General features: G+C 40.9%; 1 pseudogene; it reads left to right on the plus strand.

Moving 5' to 3' along the window:
• The first annotated feature begins 5989 nt into the window (after positions 1 to 5989).
• LOC124401569 lies at positions 5990 to 7439 on the plus strand (annotated as a pseudogene).
• The last annotated feature ends 959 nt before the right edge of the window (positions 7440 to 8398 follow it).

Here is an 8398-nt window from a genome sequence, read left to right on the forward strand (position 1 = left end):
TGCATGAATAGTTCCACATTTACGCACATATTACTGCACACCTCCACAATGGGACAGCAATGAATCGACATCGGTGCCACCCAGATGAGGATGGGTTTCATTTTAAGTCTTTCCTGTTTGCGATGGTGATGGACAGGTTGACAGATGAGGTCAGACAGTAGTCTCTGTGGACTATAATGTTTGCGGATGATATTGTGATTTGTGGTGAGAGTAGGGAGCAGGTTGAGAAGAGCCTGGAGAGGTGGAGGTACGCGCTGGAGAGAAGGGGAATGAAAGTCAGTAGGAGTAAGACAGAGTACATGTGTGAATGAGAGGGAGGGCAGTGGAGTGTTGCAGTTGCAGGTAGAAGAGGTGGAGAAGGTGGAGGAGTTCAGGTACCTGGGGTCAACAGTGTAAAGTAATGGAATGTGTGTTAGAAAAGTGAAAAAAAAACAGTGCAGGCAGGGTGAAGTGGGTGGAGAACATGCAGGTAGTTGATTTGAAAGAGGCAGATGTAGAGGACAGGGGGGTATGGAGACGGATGATCCACTGTGGTGACCCCTAACGGGTACAGCCAAAAGAAGAAGAATTTGTTAATAGTGGTTCTATTATGAAACTAATTACTTTATTATTAGGATATAGAAATAAAGAAAATACACGCTTTCACAATCACATATAAAGGTGCAATGGTATATTAACTACACATTTGAGGTGAGGTGTATTAAAGTTACCATTGTATTCAGGTGTGGTTGATGTATTTGTGAAAGCATTAATTGCAAAGTACTGAACTAAAAATGAATAAGTCTTTCTTACAGGATTCATTGTTTATTTGTGCTAAAGTACTAGGGCAGTATTCATTACTGGCTTCATTGCCTAGTTATCGGTCAACTCTTCCTTACTCAATTTACAAAATTATATATATATATATATATATATATATATATATATATATATATATATATATATATATATATATATATATATATATAAAATCTGAGGATAATTTTGCATTCTAGTCGGTTTGTCTTTTAATGTTTGGATTCTGTGGAATTCTGTGGAAAAAGTTATGATTTTAAGTATCTAGTCTGTCCATCACATACCACAGTAACAGCTACACCAGTCCTCCATCCTTCATACTGCAGGTTCTTCACCATAAAATTGAGTTGTGTTACACTGGTACATTGCATGATTTAATAGATATGTGTGTTATTGAAGCAATGTTATTTTCTTTTGAATGTTTATGGACAAACTGGTGCCATTTATTTTAGTCCTTTTTTTACTCATAAATTAAATTTGTCCATCTGTTTTCTTCCTTGTTGAAATGACTTTTAGGTATGTATGTGAGTACTCTTGGTGCACCTGTGACGAAGTGATGTCTCATCCAGGGTGTTTACACACCTCACTGCATTTAGATAAGCTTTAGAGCTACACTACCCTGGCCATAAGTATTTCTATAAGCCCACTATAAGCCCTGACTCTGGACCTGCTGTGGCTCAGGTTTAAGGTTTAGGCACAAAGTTTCAATTAGGAATTATATTATACATACACTATTTGGACACACAATCTTCACAAAACAGTTTGTGGTTATACTGTTTCTCGTACACAATCTATACCTTTGTACATTGCACACTTATCATTTCATTTAACTGGAACTATGAGACCCACATCTTCCAGCAGGTCAATGCCTCTGTACAAGCCAAGGGTATTGCCCAAAACAATGAACACCTCAGGGGTGAAGTGGAACATTAACTTTGCATCTTCCTAGAACTTTGCATAATTTCTTATGCTCTTGTGACTGAATGATCATGAATCTCCCACAGCCTATTTTAAACTCTAGTGAAAAGCCTTTTCAGAAGAGTGGGGCTTAATGTAACAGCAAAAGTGTAAGTACATTTTTGGAATGGGGGGTGGGGGGCACATACTTTTGTCCATATCATTTACATGTCCTTAAGGCACATCTATGATTAAAGCCTAAGTATTACTTTTTTCTCTCTAGTGTCACTATTAGCATGGGCAGGGTCATACTCTTGCTAATTACACACAGGAGAGCTGCCTACTGACCTGCCTTATATAACCCCACTTAACAACTTTGGGATGAAGTGGAACAACGATTTTACCCCTAACCTACTCACCTGTGTAAGACTTTTGCTTGATCCTGACCAAAAGGTCGGCCCCCCCCCGAGAACACAGCATGGATGCCCGAGAGGGGTGTGGGCCAGGATGTGGGCCCTAACACGTTTTCCTCCAGGACTCACGGCAGGGGACTAACGACCCCGCAACCCCCCTTTCGAGAACCAGAACATTTCCTGGAATACAGTAGGCTCCCCGGAGAGCTACCCTTGGTCTTGACCACCACATCTCCATACAAATGGTGGATCTGCAGACAAGTGTCTGACCCCTCTTCCCCTCCTTTTCCTGTTACATCCTCAACACAGAACATTCTACAGCACACCGGATGATTATGTGTAAGAAAGGTCATATCACATGTAAATAACGACAGAAAATGTTCATGTTTCATTTCTTTACAAAGGTTTATCGCGACTGGTACACAGGTCCCATTCCCACAGCAATAGAACAAATAATAAAAAAAGGTTTTAATAAAGTTAAAGAAAACATAACTCTATACAAGGCGTGCCCACTACAGATGTATACAGGCGAGGTGCCTCCCACAGGTCTGTAAGAACCAATCAATGCAAACTTCCATGACTAAATAATGTTTACATAATGCTTACTCTATCTGGGTATTTAAGGAGAACTGACCAACAATTCAGGGAATCTGTAAACAGATATCCCGCACGATTACTGTGTGTAGTCTCGTACCAGGTATGAAAGGTTTATATTTCCTGTTTAAATGTAAATACTATTGGTTTGTATTTATGTTTTATTTTAATTGAACTATAAATTGGCTTTGAATTGTGATTTTCTTACCTGGTTAATAAATTGTTATGTTTAATTTTATTCTGTGTTGCTCGGTAAATGTTGACACTGCAAGTAATAACGTTGCATCCGCAGTTACCGTAAGGACTGGAAATCAGGCTAGGATCGGCCTAAATCCCAGTTAGATAGTGAATAACACATCAACTGAGGATTTTAGAGATACGACTAGCACTTGGCGTTAGTTTAAGTGTACTTAGAAGCGTGGAGGCTAACAATATGTATTTCCGTTTAGAGTAACATTTCTAATCACTCTAAATAGGGTCAGCCTCAACCTCTGATTATTTCAATATTATTCTATTCATTATCTGTGGTTAGAAATAATTATTGTAATAATTAAGTGTCACCTCTAAGGGGACTAAATAAAGTATGTTTAAAGTTGAGCACGCAGAGAGCGGCCGCAAGCATATAGTCCAACCTCTGGCAGCGACCAATACTGATTCGCTTATGACCGTTGACCAGTATGTTAATTATAGGGCCCATACTAGGATCTTGTGCGACTGTGTGAACCGAATGAACGAGTGTAATGCCAGAGCTTAATCAGAATAACTAGACAAACATCCATCAAAATTATACTATTAGTAAAATAACAACCTATGCAAATATTTATTGTTTTATCTAAATGGAGTCAGATAAAGGTCAATAACAAAAATGAAGTAATACATTAATCCAAATCTTATTATCTAATGTGAAAGGAAAGATTAGAACGCGAGAATCCTTCGCCACGCCTCTGGAAACCGTCGTTGGACCAGTGGGTGGTTCCCCCCCTTACAAAGTTGGTGACCTCGACGTGATCTCTCTACCTGCACAGGCGAGTGACATCTTTCCGACGCGACTATTCAGTTTGGATTCCCACAGAAGATATGAGGTTTGATCTTCTCCTTCCCTGCCTACAGCTGCTATGGTAAGTTCGTTCCTTTTTGCCTATTAGAAGTGTTGAGGGAAAGTTTTGCACACCCAATATAGACACATAAATTAGAACGGGCCGGTATGCCCATTGTTAGACCGGAGACCGTAGAAGTCCGGTGGGGCATAAGAATTTAGAGGAAACATGGATTCTCAGGGACATTATAGAAGCAGTATAGAGGAGGAACTCATAGAAACAGCCGCGTTAAAGCTAAAAAAACACCCTTGTTCTGTTAAAAGAATAGGGACTAAATCTCACATAGAGCAATAATTAAAACCTATCCTGGTATTTTGCCACGGGCCATAAACTGGAAACAAAATCAAAATATAAACACAGAGATGGTAAATACATCGTTCCAGAGGCCCTCCAGAAACCAGTGATTAAATTATACCATAATTATGCGCATGTATCAGCTCCCAAAACACAACATACAGAAAATACTTCTGGTGGCCAAAAATGGCATCAGACATTGAGAGATGGTGCGACACATGTCTCATATGTGCCACCATCAACCAGGGTAGAACTGGACGTACAAACTTGTGTCGCCCAGAACCACCCAAAGGACCATGGGAATTCTTACAGCTAGATTTTATTGGTCCATTACCCACTGCCAAGGGGGGATATCGCTATTGTCTTGTCATAATTGATAAATTCTCTAAATGGGTAGATGCAATTCCAACTCACGACAACAGCGCACGCACCGTGGCACGAGTAATGGCAAATCAAATCCTGCCAATCTGGGGAACACCAACTCAGACCGAGTCTGACCAAGGAACACACTTCACAGGTCAGATAATGAAACACATATGTGAAATGCTACATATCAAACAAAGATTTCACGTTCCATACAGGCCGCAAAGCTCAGGTATGGTGGAACGGGCAAATCGTTCGATAAAAGAAAGCATCTCCAAACAAATAATGCAACATCAAAACAGGTGGACGGATGCACTACCAACAGTTCTGACAGTCTTGCGAGCAACCCCATCCAAAGCCACAGGCATCAGCCCGTTTGAACTCATGACAGGCAGAGTCATGAAACTACCCATAGACCCAGAAATCACCCCAGCAGATCTGGGACCCCTTGTGCTTGCAAAACAACAGACTGTACTAACACAATTACAACAAAGACTGACAGTGTTACAAACACAAACCACCTTAAAACAGCAACAGTCTGACCTAATGAATGATGCACAATTTAACCCAACTTCTGAGATCAAATTTACCGAGGGTGACATGATCATGATTCGGGTGTTTATAAAACAGGGTCCATTCACACCCAGATGGCATGGACCACATGAGATAAAAGCTTTATGCAATAGCTGTGTGGCCATAAGTGTCAAGGGGAAGTTGAAATGGTACCACATGTCCCAGTGCAAAATCTTCAAAGGTTCTGCTAATCAATAATTATTAAAGTTTCTCTCTGTTTCATCTCCTAGGTTGACTGCAGCAATTCCATGGAGACCGGACAAGAGGAAAGTTTCTGGACCCACTTGCATCAAGCTGGGTCAAAGGGTTTCACTCACACACACACTGGAATGTGGGAGATGGGTATGGAAATACACTAAGAGGTCATCCACATTTTTCAGTACACTTTCAACCAGAGAAATAGTCTTGTGGCCTCCCGGAGTAGTACCGGAACCAAATTGCGCAACTAAAATTTGCTGTAAAGTAGGCTCCGACCATCTCCCTATAGTAAACATTTCAGGTGACACACCGGCACGCACATCTTTTCACAACATAACGGCCTGGTATCAACTTAAAGCAGAACCAGGAGCAAAAAATTGGGAGTATGCGCACTCTCTATGAAAAAATCAACAATGGATTAGATCCTAAAATCTGTTATTTAACCAAAAATTTAGAACCTGCAATATATAGGTGTACACACACTGAAACAATCAACACTACGCATATGAGTTATACCGAATATAAATTTGATATAACTTCATATGTACCTCATAACAATCAACCTGAAGCCTTTGTCTGGACTAGCCGGAGAGAAGGCATGTATTATGGGAAAATGTGTCAATGACCCAGATAATTACACCGGGCCACAGAATTGCTCATGGATAATGAAACATAGTTTTAATTTAACCACTTGTGGATATAGCAAACCAAAGGAATGTCCAAAACTATATCCTATTCCTCCTGGTGGACTGATTAAAAGGAATATTAACAAGACATTATTTCATGATGTGAATCTAGTGATGACACATGTATCATACAATATTTCCAACATCCTATCTGCTTATATCAATCACTGTGATTACAATGATAAGACCTATGCATGGCTACAGTCACGAATCGATGATTTAATTTATGACTACAAAACAGACTTGCGTGCAAATCTCACCTGCACGCTCAAAACGAGACCTGCTCGGAAACATAGCAGGTCTCTTCGGCTCAGTTAATTCCATTGCTAACAACTACAAAATTACCAAACAATCGCAATTCTCAACATGGTTTGCGAACCAGGTGGCCACTGGTTTTCAACATATCACAAATAGCAATGAAAATATCATAAAAGCGGTTCGATCCGAAGCGCAGGCGCTTCTTGCGATCAGCCACACATTATTCAATCAAACCCGTACCATTGAACGTGACTTAGCCTGTAGGACATATGCACAAGATCTATTCACTGCTGCTAGACAAGAAATCCTAGATCTTAGCCTGTACAAAACGCCTAGACATGTTTTGAATGACCTCATAGACATCTTAGATCTACATAGGTGGTATGAATCAGGAAAATGAAAATGTAAGATATTCTGAGTTACTATCCACCATAATGATGTTTACAGGAAATGAATGTAATGGATGTATTGGATTTTTCGTCAGTTTTCCTTTGATACACCCAGATCAGGTTTTCCAAATTCCACTACCATACGCTCGATTGGCGTGGTAGTGAAGGATCAGGTAATTAAATGGGATCACCTCACTGGATACATGACACAAAAGGGTACTGAGACCTTGTTTACCAGTCGCACATGTTGCCATGAAACACACAATTATGTTATCTGTACATGTAACACTTTGCAACCTTTCTCTCCCAACAACACCAAACTTATTAATGTTCAGTCACTGCATGGTTATTCTGATGTTGTCCAGGTGTCTCACACACAGTGGTGCGTTGTCAGTGAAATGAATTCCTTTACCTACGGAGGACTGACCTGCTCTGCTAATCACTCGTTCTGTTTGGAAGTGACAGAGGACCTTTCAATGGGCCAAGTCAACATTTTAGGAAGAATGCCACTGGACACAGAGACCTCACCATGGTGGGATGACACTTTCTATGAGCAAGGCACCCAAGCTGTGGTTGACGCGATGGACCTGACACAAAGACTGATCCTGCAAACTGAATACCACCTAAACCAAGCACAGGTTGAAACTAACCTGGCACGACAGACGGCACAACTTTTATCCAGTTCATCCACTCGGTCAGCACAGTACACCTACACCTGGTGGGACTGGATGTTCGAGGATGTGCCATTGGCAGTGCCCTGATCTTCACCTTCACCATGCTCCAGTGCTGTTACTTCAGACACCTCATACGATCTACACAAGAATCCACACACGCCGCCTTGCCCTCAGCCCACTGCAGATACCCGTGTTCCAAAGACTCTAAAAATAAATAAATAAATAAATAAATTGCTTTGTCTGACCCCGAGGTACCCTATTCAAATTACCACGGGGCCAAGTGGGGAAACTGTAAGACTTTTGCTTGATCCTGACCAAAAGGTCGGCCCCCCCCCGAGAACACAGCATGGATGCCCGAGAGGGGTGTGGGCCAGGATGTGAGCCTAACACGTTTTCCTCCAGGACTCACGGCAGGGGACTAACGACCCCGCAACCCCCCTTTCGAGAACCAGAACATTTCCTGGAATACAGTAGGCTCCCCGGAGAGCTACCCTTGGTCTTGACCACCACATCTCCATACAAATGGTGGATCTGCAGACAAGTGTCTGACCCCTCTTCCCCTCCTTTTCCTGTTACATCCTCAACACAGAACATTCTACAGCACACCGGATGATTATGTGTAAGAAAGGTCATATCACATGTAAATAACGACAGAAAATGTTCATGTTTCATTTCTTTACAAAGGTTTATCGCGACTGGTACACAGGTCCCATTCCCACAGCAATAGAACAAATAATAAAAAAAGGTTTTAATAAAGTTAAAGAAAACATAACTCTATACAAGGGGCGTGCCCCACTACAGATGTATACAGGCGAGGTGCCTCCCACAGGTCTGTAAGAACCAATCAATGCAAACTTCCATGACTAAATAATGTTTACATAATGCTTACTCTATCTGGGTATTTAAGGAGAACTGACCAACAATTCAGGGAATCTGTAAACAGATATCCCACGATTACTGTGTGTAGTCTCGTACCAGGTATGAAAGGGTTTATATTTCCTGTTTAAATGTAAATACTATTGGTTTGTATTTATGTTTTATTTTAATTGAACTATAAATTGGCTTTGAATTGTGATTTTCTTACCTGGTTAATAAATTGTTATGTTTAATTTTATTCTGTGTTGCTCGGTAAATGTTGACACTGCAAGTAATAACGTTGCATCCGCA

The sequence above is a fragment of the Silurus meridionalis genome, chromosome 18 (genome assembly GCF_014805685.1).
Source record: "Silurus meridionalis isolate SWU-2019-XX chromosome 18, ASM1480568v1, whole genome shotgun sequence".
Taxonomy (NCBI): Eukaryota; Metazoa; Chordata; class Actinopteri; order Siluriformes; family Siluridae; genus Silurus; species Silurus meridionalis.